General features: G+C 40.9%; 1 protein-coding gene across 1 annotated transcript in view; it reads right to left on the reverse strand.

Annotated features, from left to right (window-relative positions):
- Nucleotides 1–18,991, reverse strand: part of man1a2 (mannosidase, alpha, class 1A, member 2) — a 139,778-nt gene that overhangs the window by 73,088 nt on the left and 47,699 nt on the right. The window lies entirely within an intron of this gene.

Raw genomic sequence — 18,991 nt, forward strand, 5'->3', positions numbered from 1 at the left:
CAGCTTTGGGACTGTTATCTCCTTATAATGCACATACATTTATGTTATGAATTTTGAAATTACTTTTAATGTATATTCACAATCTCATTCCCTATAGGGTAGGGGATTTGAGCCCAATAATTACATAACGGGGAACACACAACACAGTCTTTGTCCTTTAGCCTGGACAATGTTTTAGAAATCCATCTTGTTTTCTACTTCCCTTTAAGTGTGGTGATGCCCAATAGCTGGATAAGTGAATATGAATAATTTCATCTTGCTTCTTTAAAAAGGTTTATTAAATGTATCACTTATACGGTCTTAATTTTACTCTATTTACAATGCACATGGGCATTTATTAGGGCTGGGCAATATATCGATATTATATCGATATATGAGGCGAGATATCGTCTTAAATTTTGGATATCGTAATATCATGATATGTGTTGTGTAAGTCTTTTCCTGGTTTTAAAGACTGCATTACAGTAGAGTGATGTCATTTTCTGAACACACCAGACTGTTCTAGCTTTTCTATTATTTGCCTTTACCCACATAGTTATTATATCAACATAACGGATGAGTATTTACCAAAAATCTCATTGTGTGCATATTCTGTGAAAGCACCAATTGGCAACCCTACAATATTGCCACAATATTGATAAATATTAGAAAATACAAAAATATCGGGATATTTGATTTTGTCCATATCGCCCAGCTCTAGCATTTATCATTTATTATGTAGACATAAAATTGTTAAATTGATTACTCTATGTTAATGTACTTGCCAATAGATAAAACAAAACAACTCCATATCTTAAAGCACTAAGGAGTTTAATCTCCTCATTAATATGTGAAACAATGCAGCAAGGTATTCCAAGATCTCACCAGATCATCTTGATGCCCCTCTACTACTGCTCACTGTATCTGGTTCAGTACAATAACAGCAGGTATCACTGGTAAAAGTCAGTGGCTCTGCCCTTTAACTCCTTCCTCATTTCATATCAGCTACAGCGTGTGCTGCTGGTATTCCTGAGCCTCCCCTCCACCCCTTCTTATCTACGACTCCATTCAAAAAGAGCGTCTGGCTTCATGCAGGAGCTGCAGCGTTATTATCATTATAGACAGGACCTCTAAATCACTCTAAAAATACACTGCAGCCGGGCAGGCAGGGCTGATAGCAAGATGCCCTGGCCGCCTGCCGGATCTTGACAGATTGGTCCGAATGTTTGTGGAGCGGAGTCCCCCTCTGCGTTTACACACAACCCCCCCCGTCTCCCTCCCTTCTGCCACTTTCATCACCTGCAGGTACGCTGTAGGCAGCGGAGGCAATGTGACACCATCGGAGGCAAAGATAGAGGCCTGTCACATTCTTGGGTTGGAGAATATTCAATTGAAGGTTTTGCGTTAACGGCTCCTGAATGCAGTGCTTCCTGTGTGTTCACAACAATGATGCACCAAAAAAGGAAACGTGATATTGACGTTGTTGATAAGCCATGTTTTTCCTTCTAAAACACCACTATTAGTGCATTCCTGCCAACAAAACTGACACTATAAACAAAAAAACTGGACAGAACCTAATCCTGTTGTCTCTGGTTACGGCTGAAGAGTGTATATAAATACAGTATTATCCCAGGATGTCAATTTTACATACAAGTTGTTGCTTGAGGTTTACAGTCAAAACATCCTTTCATTTTAAATAATTCAACTGAACAGGTCTCCAACACACTTAACAATAGGACAGAATAGGGGTGCGACAAAACATCGATACGGCGATATATTGTTGTCCTCCTTTGTGCGATGCAATAGTCGGTAGGCTGTTGCAAAATATCAAGATTTAAAGTTATAGTATAATAGTATAATATCACAAAAAAGTTAAGGTGCTCTAAATAGATTTCCCTGCTCCCAGCATCGTTACTTCATGGCTCCTCGAGGTGCCGCTTAACACACTGAACATAAGTTAACTAGCCGAAGAGGAAGAGGTTTTCAACGGAATAGCGGAGACCCTTGAGGAAAATAACAAATGTCCCAGCCACGTTTAAGTCCAAAGTCTGGACCCATTATAATTGCTCTATAGTTCTATAATTTTAATTTACAGACTGAAAAACTTTTGTGATTCCCACCCCTAGTACAGAAAACTTAATGATTTAAAATCACCATCTGATACCATTTTATTTATTTTTTTTTTAATTACATGAACAGATACTGAAAGAAGGCTCAGCAGACTGTAAATGTGAAAATAGTGCATTTGTGTTTGTCTGTTGTTCAGCTTACTTTTAATACTTCTATTCATCTGTAACAACTCATCCACTGGCACCTGGTTCTCATTTATTTATCACCGTCCCCAGTTTGGAAGTTCAGCTGCAACTTCAAAGGAAAAAAAAAAAAAACATCTTCATTTAAAGTTTACTTGAGTTTCTCTCTACTCTGATGTGGGGTTTGTTTTCCCAACCTTGAGAAGTTCAGCTCACTTTCATGTCTGGATAGAACCGAGATCACACCTGAACAGTCTCTCTTCTGCTCTGACTCACCCTCCATCTTTTCATCCGCCCCTCCTCCTTCTATAGAACCATGTGTAAGTTCTCATTTAACACTGTCTTGCTGGGGCTTTTCCTAATCTGTCTGCGACTCTCCATCCAAAAGCCTGATGCACGAATACTCCTTTCACAGTCCTTCCAGAAAAATGTGGAGTTTTTTTGTGAATGGTGCGGACAAAAATCCTTGATTATGCGGCACGTTTTCTTAAAAAATGCATTGGAATATGCGGGATATTTATGCAATTTTATGCAATGAAATTGCGGGAACTTGCAAAAATTGCGGTTTGACGAAAAAGAGAATAAAAAAAGTGATTCCACCAACACCCTGCTTTTTCGATGACGTTCACGACGCGTAATTCCGTCACTTCATAACGTTCCCATGGCAACAGTGAACACTTCTTGTGTGAAGCAAACGCAACATTTTTCAACTTTGCAACGAAAATGCGGGGATTATGAAATCATGCAAGCCCCGCATATTTTGCGCGGAAATCGGCAATTTATGCGGCGAAAGTGCGCTGTATTTGAAAAAAATGCGGCCCCTGCATAAATATGCGGAGTTTGGCTGAAGATGCATTGAATTATGCGATCGCGTTTTTCTGGAGGGACTGCTTTCACCCTTCTGAAGGTGCGGTTCTCTGTTGCGGAGCATTCGCCGCCTGCTATAACTCTCCAGTTTCCCCCGTTAATCTGGCTCGGCCGTGCCTTTACATGTCTTTAGTCCTCATATCTGGGCTCGTATTGTTTCACTGTCCTTGTAAACGAAAAACAACACTGTCTGTTGCTGTCGTTCACCACCATCCTCCCTGCATCTGAGTGCTGTGCAGCCCTTTCATACAACGCCAACTGCATCAATCGAAGCACTTCCGAAAAGGTGGCGTTAGGGTTGCCAGACATTGCTTATCTGAAACAAATTGGCAAAGTTTATTCATGTGGGGGAATTATCGCCACTGTCTCATGCGCGCACGCGCACACACAGCAGAAAGCTCTCATCGAACTCTCTTCCTCTCTTAACATACACATTCACTCCTTTTCCACTGATTGGCTTCACACTAAACACCTTTCTGCCTCAACTAAACTCTCTCACCCTCTCAGTCTTCCTCTCTCCATCTATCCCTATCTCACCTCTCTCTCTCTCTCTCTCTCTCTCTCCATCTATCCCTATCTCACCTCTCTCTCTCTCCCTCCCTCTCCCTCCCACGCTCTCTGTGCCAGTTTCATTAGACGACAGGTTTTCAGCGCTCTCCAGGTATGAATTCACATGAGGCAGAAAAATGTGATGTCATTATTCAGTCTCCATTCTTTGGGTCTTGTAAACTGTCGGCTTTGGAAGAGTGAAAAATGATGGAGAGCTCAGGTGTGTGTGTGTGTGTGTGTGTGTGTGTGTGTGTGTGTGTGTGTGTGTGTGTGTGTGTGTGTGTGTGTGTGTGTGTGTGTGTGTGTGTGTGTGTGTGTGTGTGTGTGAGTGAGAGCGTATGAGAGTGGGTTTCTCAGCAGGATTCAGAAGCCCGGCTGGAAGAGAAAGTTTTTCTTGAGAAAAGCACAGAGCTGGACTGAGTTGTTGTATTTCTAGGACTACCTCTCTCGTATTTCCTTTATACCTTTCTAGCAGCCTCTCTGATTGTTTCTTGCAAAAGATGCTGCCGTTGATGTAATTTTCAGTGCTACATTGTATTGGGTACAAATCTCACAGATTGATATCTCATAAACTCTGCAAACCAAAACATTAAGACATGACTAGGTACCACAAGTGTGAAAATACACTTTTTAGTAATTTGGGTGAAGTGGCCCTTAAAATTGTTACACAATATACCACTTTATAGCAGCCAACTCCCAAATTTGGTTATGAAAGAATGGTTATTAAAATCCTCTGCACCAATAGCAGCTCAGCAGTCATGCTTCTCTGCCAACTCAGCTGGTGCAGATTATGGAGAAAAAAAAATATGTTGGACAAACTATGATAAGACTGATATAACACTGACATTGTTTAAGGTATCTGTAAGAAAACATAATTAGTTGGAATACCATCCGTTCTCCGATATTAAACAACTTGCTCTCAAAATCCCAAAGATGAATTATCATTATTCATAATCATGGATAGAACTTTCATCTATAATATTACCATGCTCTTTTATAATCAGCCCCAACCTTTTAGCCTTTGTTCCACCATGTTAACCCGTGTCAGATTAAAGAGGAGTAACACTTGCCGTCACAGCCTGCTGCACAGTTTTGTAAAAACTGCGTTGCAGGCTTCAACCCCATCTCCTCCCCCTCTGGTGCTCCAGGTCCACCGTGGCATTTCAGCCGGTTTTGTAATGAGCCCAGCAGCGATAAACAAAGTCAACCCCGGGTCAGTTCAGACCAGTCCGGCTGGCACTCGACAACTGGTTACTAACTTATTTGGCACCAGACCCGAAACATCTGCTGTGTTCTCCGTTTTCTGCCTCAGAGGGTTACTGGTCAGTCTGGGCCTTCCACTCAACATGAGCTCCCCGACTAAACCCTGGCCTGAATGCCCATCTGCAGGCCCTGGGCCAAAGCGCCTCAGTCTGTACTGGTTTTACTGTGGAGTCATTTGACGGCCTTCACTTGTCTGTACAAAGGAAAGGATAAAAAACGTTTCAGCAAACTGCGACACGTGTAGCTTGTGTTAATGCTATGTGTAAAGAATATAATATATATGTAAATAGAAGGAGTTTGAGCATCAAATGATTATCTCAACTGAGCTCTGAATTTCAGAGCCACATTTGGTAGGTCTACATTATATACAATATGTTCAACTAAATGCCAGGACTACAGGCCAAGCTGGGATTAGACTGACTCACACGGCACAAATCCCCAGGCTGTATGGACTGTGGGTAAATCCCTATAACACTCATACGATATTTCTACAGGGATGCATATAGTGCATCTTCCATGGTAATATAGTTCACTGTAGAGTCTACCTTGAATATATAGTTGTGATAAACCTGGTGGCACTGGTATCCTCTGGGTTATTGCCTAGTTTATTGGACAGAACAGCTGCTCAAATGGAGAGTCAAGGAGTGCATGATTTCAGCTTTTACACTATTTTCTTGGCACTTAAAAGCCGAAATACACCAAAATCACCAAAATAAATAAAAGAATATCCAATAAAAACACATTTTGCCAATTTGATTCCAGATACATTTTAGTTATCACTTAAACTGACGGCAAACCAGAGAAAAAGACAGACCAGCTAAACAAACGTGAATAAGGAAAATGGGGCACCTTTGAGTAAGGCCTACGATGATATTATTCAACATCTTTCACCCCCGAGTATAATTTTTGTTTTGGTCCTTGCACTGTTCTATGCCTAAACATCTAAAAAGCACTTTAAAAAACGTTCACTACATGTGTGAAACATTTTTGTAGATGGGAGATTTTAACGAGGTACAGTTGCACTGCCATCAACTGAAAATCATGTATTACTTCAATGCAACAATCTCCTACAATGACACAGTGAAAGCAGAAGAATACTTTCCATTATGCACATCATCTCTTTACCCCTTCATGGAAAAAAAAATCCCACAAAAGCCATCTAAATTAACCATCTGCCCAATTGTGACAGAGAACATGTGGGCTTTGAGCTGGTAACTGGGAAAGTAATTGGCCTTCCGGTTTCCTTTTGTGCACAGTGTTACTGCGATAGTCTTTGAAATGTCCAAATTGTGCTCCGCTCACATGTAGCAGGTCTGCTTAGATTAAAATATCTAGTGCGAGTTGTCAAAAAAAGATCTGTGTAGCTGACAGATTAATAGAAAGAGTAGCTTGATCAAAGTTATTTTGGAGAAACAGTGAGGGTTGGTCAAGATGCGAGTGCTGGAGTGGAGGGGAGGAGATTAGCTTAGCTTGAAGAAGAAAAAAAAAGGTCAGCAAATCCTTCAAATCCAACAGTATAATACGCAAGGTCGGCTGACTGATTATTACATCAATTCATCAGAGTCAAACACAAAATGTTAAAAATCAAGCTGCAAAATGTCTCACTGTTGTAGTCTACCAATGTATGGATAGATTGATTGATTGATTGATTTGAAGGCGTTTTTCTTCATCCCAACTTCCTCTCGTCTAATGTTCTATATGCTACTTCTCACTTTAACTCGCCTATTGTTCTCTTCATGATGATGTTCTCTCTCTCTCTCTCTCTCTCTCTCTCTCTCTCTCTCTCTGTTCCTTCTTCTGATTCTCAATCTGGTTTGTGTCACCATCTCCTCTGTTATCTTATATAAGCACAAGTCTGATTTTAAACCACAATGATAAAAAAAAATGTATTTTTACATATTGGCAACAAATACATGTACAACACATTTGATTGAAAACTGTAATAACACTAACAGATGGGTTACTTTATGACATAACAGTGGAACGGTTCTAAAAAAAAAAAAAGACAGAATAAAGCCCACTAAATGACTTCTGTCTGTCCACGCCAGACAGATGCTGCCATCTACTGATAAAGGACAATGTAGGGGAAATGTTGCCCTTAAAATAATAAAAAAAATATACTGTATAAAAAGTAACTCAAACAGAAACGCACCCGGAAAGTACTATGATAACACCGCACGTATACTGTACGCGTGTTACATACCGTATTTTCCGGACTATAAGTCACACTTTTTTTCCTACTTTGGCTGGTCCTGCGACTTATAGTCAGGTGCGACTTATATATCAAAATATATATAATTTAACATGTTTTTAAATGTTAATTCATACTGAAAACATTACCGTCTACAGCCGCGAGAGGGCGCTCTAGGCTTGTGACAACTAGAATGCTGCTCCTAAAGACAACTGAGAAAGAAAAGAGATAAACTGCAGGTAGTAAAATATGCAGCCCGAAAACGGTAATCGAGCAGCAGAAAGAAAGTTTGAAATGAGGGAGAAACTTGTGAGGGACTGGCGAAAAGGTGACTCTTACTGCAATGAAGAAAACAAAGAAAGCTAATCGGCTAATCGCGGGCTGAAAGCAAGATGGCCAGAGCTGGAGGAACGAGTCGGGAGGGGCTTGTCAACGGTGCAGTTACGTCTCCATGCCTTTTAATACATCCGTGCTCCACGCCCTGGTAGCTAGTTGTTCTGTGTGCTATTGTATAGTTCAATAACTGTTAATGTGTTACGTTAACATACCGGACACCTACCGTATTCAGCCTGTTGTTCTGTGTGCTATTGTGTAGTTGACAGATGAAGAAAAAAAAAATTCTAAATAAATGCGACTTATAGTCCGGTGCGACTTACATATGTTTTTTCCTCTTCATGACGCATTTTTTGAGTGATGTGACTTATACTCCGGAGCGACTTATAGTCCAGAAAATACGGTATTTAGAAACAATAAGGAGTACCAGATAGGTGAACGAGGGAACTCCTTTTTCGCAGCTTTCCACTGCCAAGAAGCAGGCTAGTTATATCAATTTTAATAGAAACCCTAATAGCCTCAGAGTAATGTAGAGCTGCATTGTGGGTAATGGTTCCGAAGTGACTCATCCAAATTCAGTGGCACTACTTTGCAGACTGCTGCTTTTATCATCATCTGGTCACACAGACGCTGAACAATAATATAAACAAAACTAAAGCCTGTGGGGTATGAACTTACAAGGTAATGTTTTTTTATAAAACTTGCCCCTTTTTCTACTCTGTTTGAAGGGCTAATGCACATTCCTGCTGGACTAAGCAGCAAGCAAATCCTCCTGTTTCTTCCTGTCCAATTTGGCACCGGCAGCCCTGTTGAAAGTTTAATCTGAAAGGAAAGAGGGGAGTAAGGGAGGGCCAAGTCGAAGAGTTCTGAAGGAAAGTTTGACGTCTTGTTGGGACCAGAATTCAATTCTCTCTTTAGTTTTTTTTTTTTGCACTGCAAATATGCCGACCAATATCTGCAGAGCTAGAAATAATGTAGGAGTCTTGCACATCCCAATTGGAGCTATACCAATTTCAGTTAACAGGAGCAGATCAGAACCATCTGAGCCCAGTTGAGGGGCTCAGATGGTTCTGATGGCATGAAAAATACCCTAAAAAGGGAAAGATGGTCTAAGACACACATTTGTGTACGTTTTAGAAGATATGGGTCTAACTTGTCTATTGGCATGTCACATTTTAGGATTGTCTATGTGTTTAGACTTTAATTGAGACAAGTGATACATGATGAATCCTGACTAGCAAGTTTTGATTGATAGTTTACTGGATACTGAAAAAGGAGTTTACCATGAATTGACTGCTCTATGCTATTTTACCATACTATGATACATCTATCTAGCTGTACCCTGCAATACAGGAACAATGCTGCTCCACTCTATATGGACCATCAACTTGTGACGATATTGAGTTTTTTATTATTTTAATCATTACACAGCACTGAGTTATACATTTGTATGATGCCTTCAAATGGATATGTAGGACCATTTTCAGGGTTTTCAGGATTTCAGGGTGTCTCAAAGAGTTAATTTTAATAAGCTAGCTAGATACAGTTGATAAAATCTGCAAAAACATGCCAATTGCCTCAGAGGGCTTCACAATCTGTACAATAGTATCTTTCCTTAGACCCTTGATTTGGATTTTTACAAGAAAAAAGGGAAAAACTTCAGGAAAAGCAACAGAAGAGTGATCCCTCTTCAAACAGACATGCAATAAATGTTGTATATATGTAAATATGAGTTGGCTGCTTTTGTATAGTTCCACCTGAAATCAAGGACCCATTTTTTTCAAAAGTCAACCCCAAATTTCGGCTGGCAAAACTGCCACCATTATCAATCAACTCAATGTGTGCAGTCCTACATTAGAAAGTTTGGCCAGCATGGCAACAGTAAGTTTCAATTTAATACCAGCCTTGTCTCATACAGAAAGCAGCTCTGGGCCATCAGGCAGTCATTTTTAAGTGATCATCAGTGAACCCCCACCACCCCCCACCAATGTGTGGTCCTTTCAAGCGTGTCATTGTTTTCAGTTGAGCAGCATGTCGCTTTGTATCTCATCCAACGAGGGAAATCATTGCATTCATTAAGTAGATATGAAACAGCGAAACTAAATTTTGCCATTAGTTGCGAAAACTTACATTTGTATAATGAGAGATTTTAATCAGGGGGGTGACGGGAGAGCTGTGGCTATGAGCTTATGAATTTGAAAGAGATTAGGAAATGTTCCTGGGGTGGAGTTAAGCTTCAAGCCAACATCCCCATATGGTAGGTGGTTAGAAAACCTAGATAGATCAGATGGTAGAGTTTGGTAGAACCTACCATTCCTTAACTAGCAGTATACAAATCCACTCATAGCAGATACAAAAACAAACTGTCAACTTGCTACCGACCCAGAGGCATCCAAATAAACTAAAACTTCTACGTCAGGTGAAATAGCCACAGTAGATCCGCTCAATTACCTTTTGTTTTTCCACTGCTTCCTTTGACGGTTTTTGTCACAAGGGACTATGGATGTCACGATACCAAAAATCTAGTATTCGGTACCGATACCAACAAAAGTACACAATACTCTATACTAAAGTCGATACCACGTTGTGTGTAAACGCGTACTAGGGGTGTACGATTCAGAAAATGTCACGATTCAATTGGATTCCGATTTTTAGGCTCCCGATTCGATTCAATATCGATTTTCAATTCAAAAACAGTTCTCGATTCAAAAAACGATTCACAGTATATAAATGTAGTTACTGTTCCCCATGTGATTGCAGTAGACATACAATTTAAAAGAAAAGAAACAAATTAAATGTAGTTTGATATTACTTTACATGTCTTTTGCAACTAAAAACTGCAAAAGTGCCAAGCTTTGGCCAGCTTTCAAATACATTCAAGTATAAAACTGTTAAATAAAAAGAGCTTTTACATTTAGCTTTTAAGTGCTGTACTCACATAAAAAAAATACTGCTAAATGTGGTTTAAGGAGTACTTCAGCTACCAGGTTGAGTGTTGAAACGTGAACTCGACTGGGCACATTGAGTGCAGTGGAGTGGAGTAACTGTGCCTACAATGGAGCAATCACGGACAAAGTCAGTGTGCTATCCTCACACATGATGTTGGTTGCATCCTTTATTGGTTTCAGGGTCACAGCCTTTTCTTCGGCATTGTCGACATCCGCTTCGCTCAGGGTACAGACATCTGTTCCACTTTTTCTCACCTCGGGAGAGACTAGCGCAGCGCAAATGGCTGGCTATTGCTCGAGGAATCTTTCAATCATATCGAAGGCACTATTCAATCTAGCAGCCACGTCCGTCTTTAACGTGTGAGGTGGCAGTTCGAGTAGCTTCTGTTTCTGCTCAAGGACATGACTTGCGCTGGTGCTGCGGTGAAAAAAATCTAGTGATTCTCCTAATCCTCCCCAGCAAACGTGACACAGTCAGCTGTTTCAGAGCTCTCGGAGCGGCGAGGTTAATTGTGTGTGCCAAACACTTAACGTGCTTGAAGTTGCCCAACTGCCTAGCAGCTACCATGTTGGCAGCAATATCTGTAACGATTACTAGGTCGGAGGTTGTGACATGCCTTTCCTGAGCAACAGTCTGAAACAAGTTTGTGGTGTTTCCAAAATACTTAACTTTCGCTTTGCAAAGCCTGCATATAGCATGATTCCTATCAAGTTCCGTCTTCCCCTCGAGGTTATAAAAGCCGAAATGTGCCCAAACGCTCCCCTTCAATGACGATGGAGCAGGTTGAATAGTTCTGTGAGGTTTGCCATCGTTTGCGCCGACTAAACTACTTCCGCTGCACTCGTCCTTCTTTTGATCATGACAAGAGTGCCCAGGCGTCTGTGTGAATTCGACGCAGCGGCATCTATGGGAATGGCGAGGTAATTTCAGGACAATAGTGTCACAACGAAAAGAAAAAACAAATATGAATACATTTTTGGAATTCTATGAATCGATTTTGAATCGGTAGAGCTTGAATCTCGATTCAAATTCAAATAGATTTTTTTGCACACACCTAGAGCGTACTAGCCTGGCTGACACCAGACCCTTCTCAGTTGTGACTGAGAGTGGGTCTGGGAAAGGTTCATTGACAGTTCATTTCCAAAGGGGCGTCACCAACGGACGCCGCTCAAATGCCTCTGGGCGCATTGGATAGTCCTTCAACCAATCAGACCAACGATCCGGGTGACGCTTTTCACATCCAACATCCAACTAAAAAGAATGTGATTTTGGTTTTTGGTGTCGTCCCTCCACGCCCTACTTTTTCCTTGCAGGTGTTGCATATCGCAAATCTCAAATTTGCCGGAAGTTCGTCAACATTAAAGCTTTCCTCCTAATAGACAAACGGTGTTGTATGATATGTTTTTGTCAACTCCCATTTGTGTAAAAAGAAAATGTAAGGAGCTTTAGTCCTTACTTGAATTAACCGGGATAAAAAAACTTATACAAGTAAAGCACTTTGGATAAAAGCATCCAGTTGACAGCATGCTGTATTCATAAAGGCCAAGATAATCAGGAGTCTAGGATTACTGTCTGGAGGTTATTTAATATCTTGCCTTGCAATCAATCCATCCTGGCAGTGCACACAGCAAACACTTTATTTCAATATGGACTAATATACTTGAGCTTGAGAAAATTGGGACAGCTTAGCTTTTAAAATTTTTTACTGCACTGCTGGTTTGCAAAAAAGCAGATCAACACCTCAGTGTTTCTGCAGACCCCATATTTTTTGTACGTTTTCTCACTCCATCCTTCAACATAATAACTGCATTTAGTGAAAGTAATTGACTCTTACCATCCAACGCACTCAGCCTTTGGCGTCATGTTTATTCACTTTCCTTCAGAATAGCGTCTGAATGCTTAGATCTGATTAATACAGATTTTGCAGAACTTCAGAAGGGGGATTACAAACAGACGACGCACAATAAGAAAAGCACCACGACCCAACTGAAGCCACAGAAATCGCAGAGACATGACTGGACAGAAAGGCGGATTATGGGATTTCATGTTGTGCACAATGCCATTGGGATGTTGTCCAGCTGAGCAGCAGAGAAGATGCTTTCAATACTCATTCTGCAACATGGCATCATGACTTTGCGTAAACATACACGCCACTTTCCTAAAGCCAAATGGCGTGTTATCTGTACGCATTTTGAGCTATCCATGTGTATGTCTAGGCTGTATACAGCGGATGTAAACATACACACCACGTGGCGTTGCCACGTTACATGTTATCGCAAGAATGTTCCGTACTATCGCGAGAACATTAAAAAAAAAAATGTTGGGTTTAGGAAAAGAACACTGGGAAAGACTTTAGTGACAAAAAAACAAGAAAGAAAAAAAAGACAAAAACACGACGGTGACCAACGTCACACGCCTAGGAAAACAAACGGTTGGGTTTAGGAAAGAAACGTTGGGGAAGGCTTAAAAAAAGAAAAAAACATTTAAAAAAAAGAAAAAAATCCCGGCTCTTCTGGGTGAAAGTCCTGCATTTTACCCATCCGCGGACTTACGTCCGTTCATATTACTCTCTACGGCGAAAATTCACACATAATGTAGGTGAATGGCGGCCGAACGGCGTTGATAAACACGCTAAAAAGCTTTTATGCGTCTTGATAACATGCCAAAATGGCGTACAAATTGGCGTGACATGCATAAGCCACTTCATGAGATCAGTCTGCATTCTACTCCAAACGAACCAAAATGAAATTGTCTACCATCCAGTGGACAGAAGACAGAATATCACTTACTTAGCTGTTTTGCAGTAGAATAACTGATTTGGCCATGTATAGGGTATTGCAATTATATTGTTTTTTTTTACTTGTGCGCAGGTGTACCAGTGTATTCCATTGGTCAGTTCACATTGTAAATACATGGTGGCATAAGACCATATAAAATGTCTTTTTATGGCACTAAATTTGGACCCTGATGATTCTGGATTGCCTGACTCTGTAACTACAAATAAACATGTTTTATGTTTCATTGGTCTTCACACCCCTGGGTGCATTCCCATGGTGCCCATACGCAACCCTTTTACAGGATGCCATGCACTGTTTCGCCTTGGGAGCCATTCACGTGAAGACATGACCTAGATGCTGAGGTAAAAAAAAAAAAAAAAAAAAAAGTAAAGCTACATGGCTGTGAGCAAGAGTGGACTTCTGACTTCATGGTTACCACGGTATCCACATGTACCCTGCAGAGATATTGCAAGAAGGAACAAATATCCAGTAGCTCTACAGAAGATTACGCTCCTCAGTGTCTATTGATTAGAAAAGCTGGGGAATCAAAGCAGTATTCGATCTGGTATTGTGGTTTTATGGGTTTGTGGATGAGGCATTAGGCCCAACACAATCTATATTAAGCTGCCTCCCTTCAACTCCAGAACAACTGGTTTTGGAGATGATCAGAGAGAGGTAAATTCTTGCTCCAAAACATGAAAACAGTATTCCCACTTTGATCCAACATGGCGACTTTAAAGGTTTTGCTGTGATTTAAAGACGTGTTCCAGAATTGAGTGAAGAAGCTAAAAATACACACATTCAAGGCGAAAACAGAGAGAACATTTAACTTACATATTAGCATTTCAAGTTTACAAAGCAGTGACACGGTTTTTCCTCACCTTACAAAAGCATGTGTACGTTATTGAAACTGAGTGCAAGCTGACAGTAGGGTTGGGTACCTTTCGCATCTGAACCAATATCAGTACAGATTACCGGTACCTAAAATTCGGTTCCCGGTACCCAACGGTACTTTTATCGGGTACTTTCCCTCTGTAATTACAAAAGAAATATTTCAGTTGTAAAAATTATTCCAAACCTATTTATCCTATTTACTTAGAACATTATACATACATTATATTATTTATTCAGATTATTTTACACTGACAGAAATTAAATAAAAATAAAACCCCTTCCTCTCTCCTCCCAAACCCGTCCCTACAACCTATTAAATTGAATTATTATTCAACTTTTATTCTTGTATTTGTAGCTTATTCTTTTTTAGCCTGTTTTGTTTTCATCATGACCGTTTTTAATTGCTCTTTAATGTTTCATGTAAAGCACTTTGAATTGCCTTGTTGCTGAAAGGTGCTGTAGAAATAAAGTTGCCTTGCCTTCAAACCTCAGCCTGTCAGTCAGTCCCCAGGGCACAGAAACCACCGTTGTGCCTGCTTGTCTCACAGGAAGTGCAATGTCAACAGCACCGCGACTGCTTTCGGCTCGCCATTAATATCCTATCACAGTGAAAGGTGTCTGCGTGAAGTTATGAAACACGGTAACCACACTTGAAACCACTTTATCGGCATTTCCGTGACTCACTGGGACTTCAACAAAACTGCAGAGCCGACGTAGTTTGCTCCGTCCGCACCTCTGCGCGCGCACGTGTGTGCGTCCGTGCATCGGAGCTCTGCTCTCTGTCAACATGCAGAGAGGACAGAGAAGCTTGCACCGTTTGATTTTACGTGAACCAATACTCGGTAATACCGGCGTGATTCGGTCGGTACCGGTAAAAGTACAGGGTTCGGTACCCAACCCTAGCTGACAGATCGTCTCTATGGGCAACATGATGCACAAACTTTGCGGACGGCCCGCACATTCTCACGGCAACTCAAGAGTTTGTGTGACGGCCCGCACATTCTCACGCCAAGTTCATTTTTATACATCACACAGTGTGCGTGAAAACCAGTGTACGCAAGCTTTTCATGCGTACGCAACGTTTATACAAGAGGCCAGTGGTGTCCAAATCCCAGCCCAGTTTCGCATCATCTCCTCCTACCTAACAGGCCTCTCGCAACTGCATGCCTGAGGCAGTCGGAGATATCATTTACTGTGAACATGTCCAACTGCCTGTGGGAGAAAGCCATGTGGCCGAGAAGTGAGAGATTCTCCACTTGAAAGTTTAAATTAAAATCATCCAACCGCAAGCTTTGGGGGAAACCAATAAAGCAGAAACAGTCACTGGGCCGAGCGGGCAGGGCAGGCCTCAGACTCACCAGTGGATTCCCTTGTGTGCAGACAAGATTAAATCTACTAAAATAGCTCCAATAAGGCCACCAAAAGCCACAAATGAAGTCTATAGAGAGAAGCAACACAGGGAAACTGACAACACTCCAAATCCTCAATTATTGGCTGAAAAATATTTCTTAAGCCAAACCTCAAGACCTCCTCGAACCACCAAATAATAATCTGAGACAAAACAGTTTTTCCTACTAAACAAGCTTCGCTCTTTCCCTTATATTGTTTGTTATATTTACATTTGGTTACATTTAGGGCTGCAAATAGTGATGATTGTCATTACTGACAATTTTTGGTGATTAATCAATGAATCATTTAGTCCAATCAAAGTATTCAACAATGATATACTGTAAAACAGAAAAGCAGCAAATCCTCACATTTGAGAGCCCACAACGTTTTTTGCTCTACAAATTACTTAACATGATTTATTATCATTAAATGCTTGTTGTCTAATACATTTTTGAGGCTCATGTAAAGAGAGACGTGTTTCATTGAACTTCAGGATATATCTAGAATAATTTCATCTCGCCTAAACTACTGTGACTCTTAAAATGGGAGCAACCTTGGGTTTGTAAGCTGAGAGACAGTGGTGTGGACTTGGCTCACACTGAAGTCCTGATCAATGTAAAGTGACCTGCATCCCCTGAGAGCATTTTCTGGCTAAACACTGGGCAATGTGTTTAAAGAACAGAGCAAGGCGACATCAGCTGCCTGCGAAGGCCCGGCCTTTGCTTTGACTGATCCACAACTTCAGTAAGGGGTCAAATGCTTTCAGGCTGAATCAATGGTGGCTGATGTTCCTCATACAATTACCCATGGGTATTATTACATTGTGTGTATGTGTATGTGTGTGTGTATGTGAGACAGAAATATGAATAGAGTTGTCCATCATCTGTCTGAATAGGCTAACCGCTGAGGACAGAGTTACTATGATCAAAGCCACAAGACACAAAAAGCATTAAGGCAACTGGCAGTGTGTGGTGATGGTTAGTTCAGTTCAGGCATGTAGTTCATAAGGGCTGCAACTACAACAGTCTATTTTCATTACTGGTTCATCTGCTGCTTATTTTCTCCATTAACTGATTTGTTTAAAGGGACATCTTACATTTGTGTCCAAATCCCAAAAACATTTAATTTACTATCATAGTGTATGACAAAGGAAAGCTGCAAATCAATTTCATCTTTCAATCAATCATGCAGCTTATTTGTTTATACAGTAGAGACTGCAGTGACACGACAGCATGGTATATTCCACTTATAGATATATATGTTGAAGCACTTTCAAAAAGCTTAAGACACATTTTTGTATGCTATTGTCATGGTATGGTGGTGCTTTTGTTTCTACTTTTCCTAGAGTAATATTATTGGTGATGATGCAGGTAGAGAACAATATGTGAGAAGCATGTTGGGGTTCATGTAATGACATTTTGTCCCTTTGTTTGTGTTCTGAAAATATCATCCATTTCTTTGCCAATAACTCCACCTAATTGTGTGTAAAAGTGGTTGTGTGCGAGTTTAAGGTAGCTTGATGTGTTTGAACCTTGCTTTTCCTAACCCAGCTTGAACTGCATTTCCTTTACAAGGCCATGTGTTATCCTCGCTTGAACCGCTCACCCTCGAGACAAAGGCTGTGTTTGTATCTGTACTCCACTCAGAAGGAAGAAGAAAAAAAGAAAAGAAGAAAAAAAGAAAAAAAACAGGCCAGGCAGTGAACTCAAGGTTATCTGAGCCTGTTGCCACAATGAGAGCCCCAGTCCTCTGGTTACTATTCTGGCCTCTCTTCTCCTCTTTGGACAGATTACGGCTGAGCTGTAAGGCGTGGAGAGAGCACACACAGCTTCATCCTTTGGGTCTTTAACAACCTTACGGTAGGCACGTTTAATAGAGGCAAACTGCTGTATAGTATACGTAATGCTTGTGTCAGGCAGGAACGACTGCTCACTTCTAGCCAGACGCAGGACAATACTGTAGCAGCAAAAGGAGATCTTTCCGCATTTCCCTTCAGTCCCATAGGTCCGTTTCAAACCTCAAGTTAAAATGGGCCTATATGTCTTGGATTGACTTAACCATCAAGGTACAGAGCAACAGGGTTCACTTTAAATGACAAAACATCAAAGTGATGTAAATCCGCAATTCAGTCGATCAGCAATCCCTGTTTCCATCCAATCACTCAGCCTTTGTGCATGTGTGTGTCAATCTCTGCAAGCCGTCAATGCTTCTAATAGTTACAGCAACAAGAGTCTACTACATCTCAAATACATTGCTTTCTCTTCCCTGGGCTACTCTCTCTTCCAAGACACACATGCACACACACATAATCAATATAGCAGAGTTCTGTAGCACAGGATGCACCTCATCGGTAATAGAGCTGTGTTTTGTGGAGAGTGTGAAGCTTGATTCTTTGCTTTGTGTCTCGCTTGTGTTTTACTGGCCACCCTGTGACTAATAACCTGCAGATAGCCAGACTCAACCATAACAAGGAGGCAGGTGAAAGCACACACACACACACACACACACACACACACACACACACACACACACACACACACACACACACACACACACACACACACACACACACACACACAAAGACGTGCTGCAGTGCAGATGAACAGTCAGACACTCAAGAACACCAACAAATGGAAACGCACACAAACAGCATCCATCTACCATTTAGCAGCAGCATAGAAAATAACAGAGGTGCCTGTGGCCAATTTGCCAGACGGAACATTTCAATTTGACACAAAAGCCTCATAAGCATGTATCCTCACACTCTCACACACACACACACACACATGCTGAAAAACACACAAATAAAACTGGCAACTGAAACACTCAGATAAACATGCATAAAGCAACATCTTCACACGCATAAATTCACACTAAGCAAACACCAATATAGGATATTGACGCAAAAATAGAGTCCGCACACTTTAATGCTCCCATGAATATGTATTTAATTACCACCAAGTGACGTTTCAAGCGTCACCCTCTTCTTCAGACGCTCATACGTCACTTGGTGGTAAATTAATATGTTCAGGGTAGCGTTGTCAAGTGTGCCAACTCTATTTTTTGGTCTTTTACATGTTCTTCTGTCCAGCAACTAGTAATTATCATCTGGATGTGCATCCTTTTGTAAACCTTTTTGCAATATAGGATTCTGGGGATCTCTACAATAGCACTGATTATTCAGAATTTGAATTTTTAATAACCAATCCATCTATTGATATGAATACAGTTTACTGATCATAATTAAATTTGAGTGGGGAGGAATATATAAAGACAAAAGGCACACACAGCCATTTCGTCCAGCTATTGCTCACCGTAAAATGTGTTTATTAATATTAATTTATAAAACTGGGAATCTGGACTGTAGATCTCCTTGGTATTTTTTTACACCCTTTTTATTCACTGTGACAGCTACAAGACCACAGAGGACATGCTATCGCCTGGCAAGAGAGATAGGTGTAGTAGCAGCGCAGGCCAGGGAGACGGCATGGGGAGCAAGTGTTGAAAAATGAATAGCTGCTTTTCTGGAGTATTGGTCGCGGTGACAC

The sequence above is a fragment of the Perca fluviatilis genome, chromosome 12, assembly GCF_010015445.1.
Source record: "Perca fluviatilis chromosome 12, GENO_Pfluv_1.0, whole genome shotgun sequence".
NCBI classification, from domain to species: domain Eukaryota; kingdom Metazoa; phylum Chordata; class Actinopteri; order Perciformes; family Percidae; genus Perca; species Perca fluviatilis.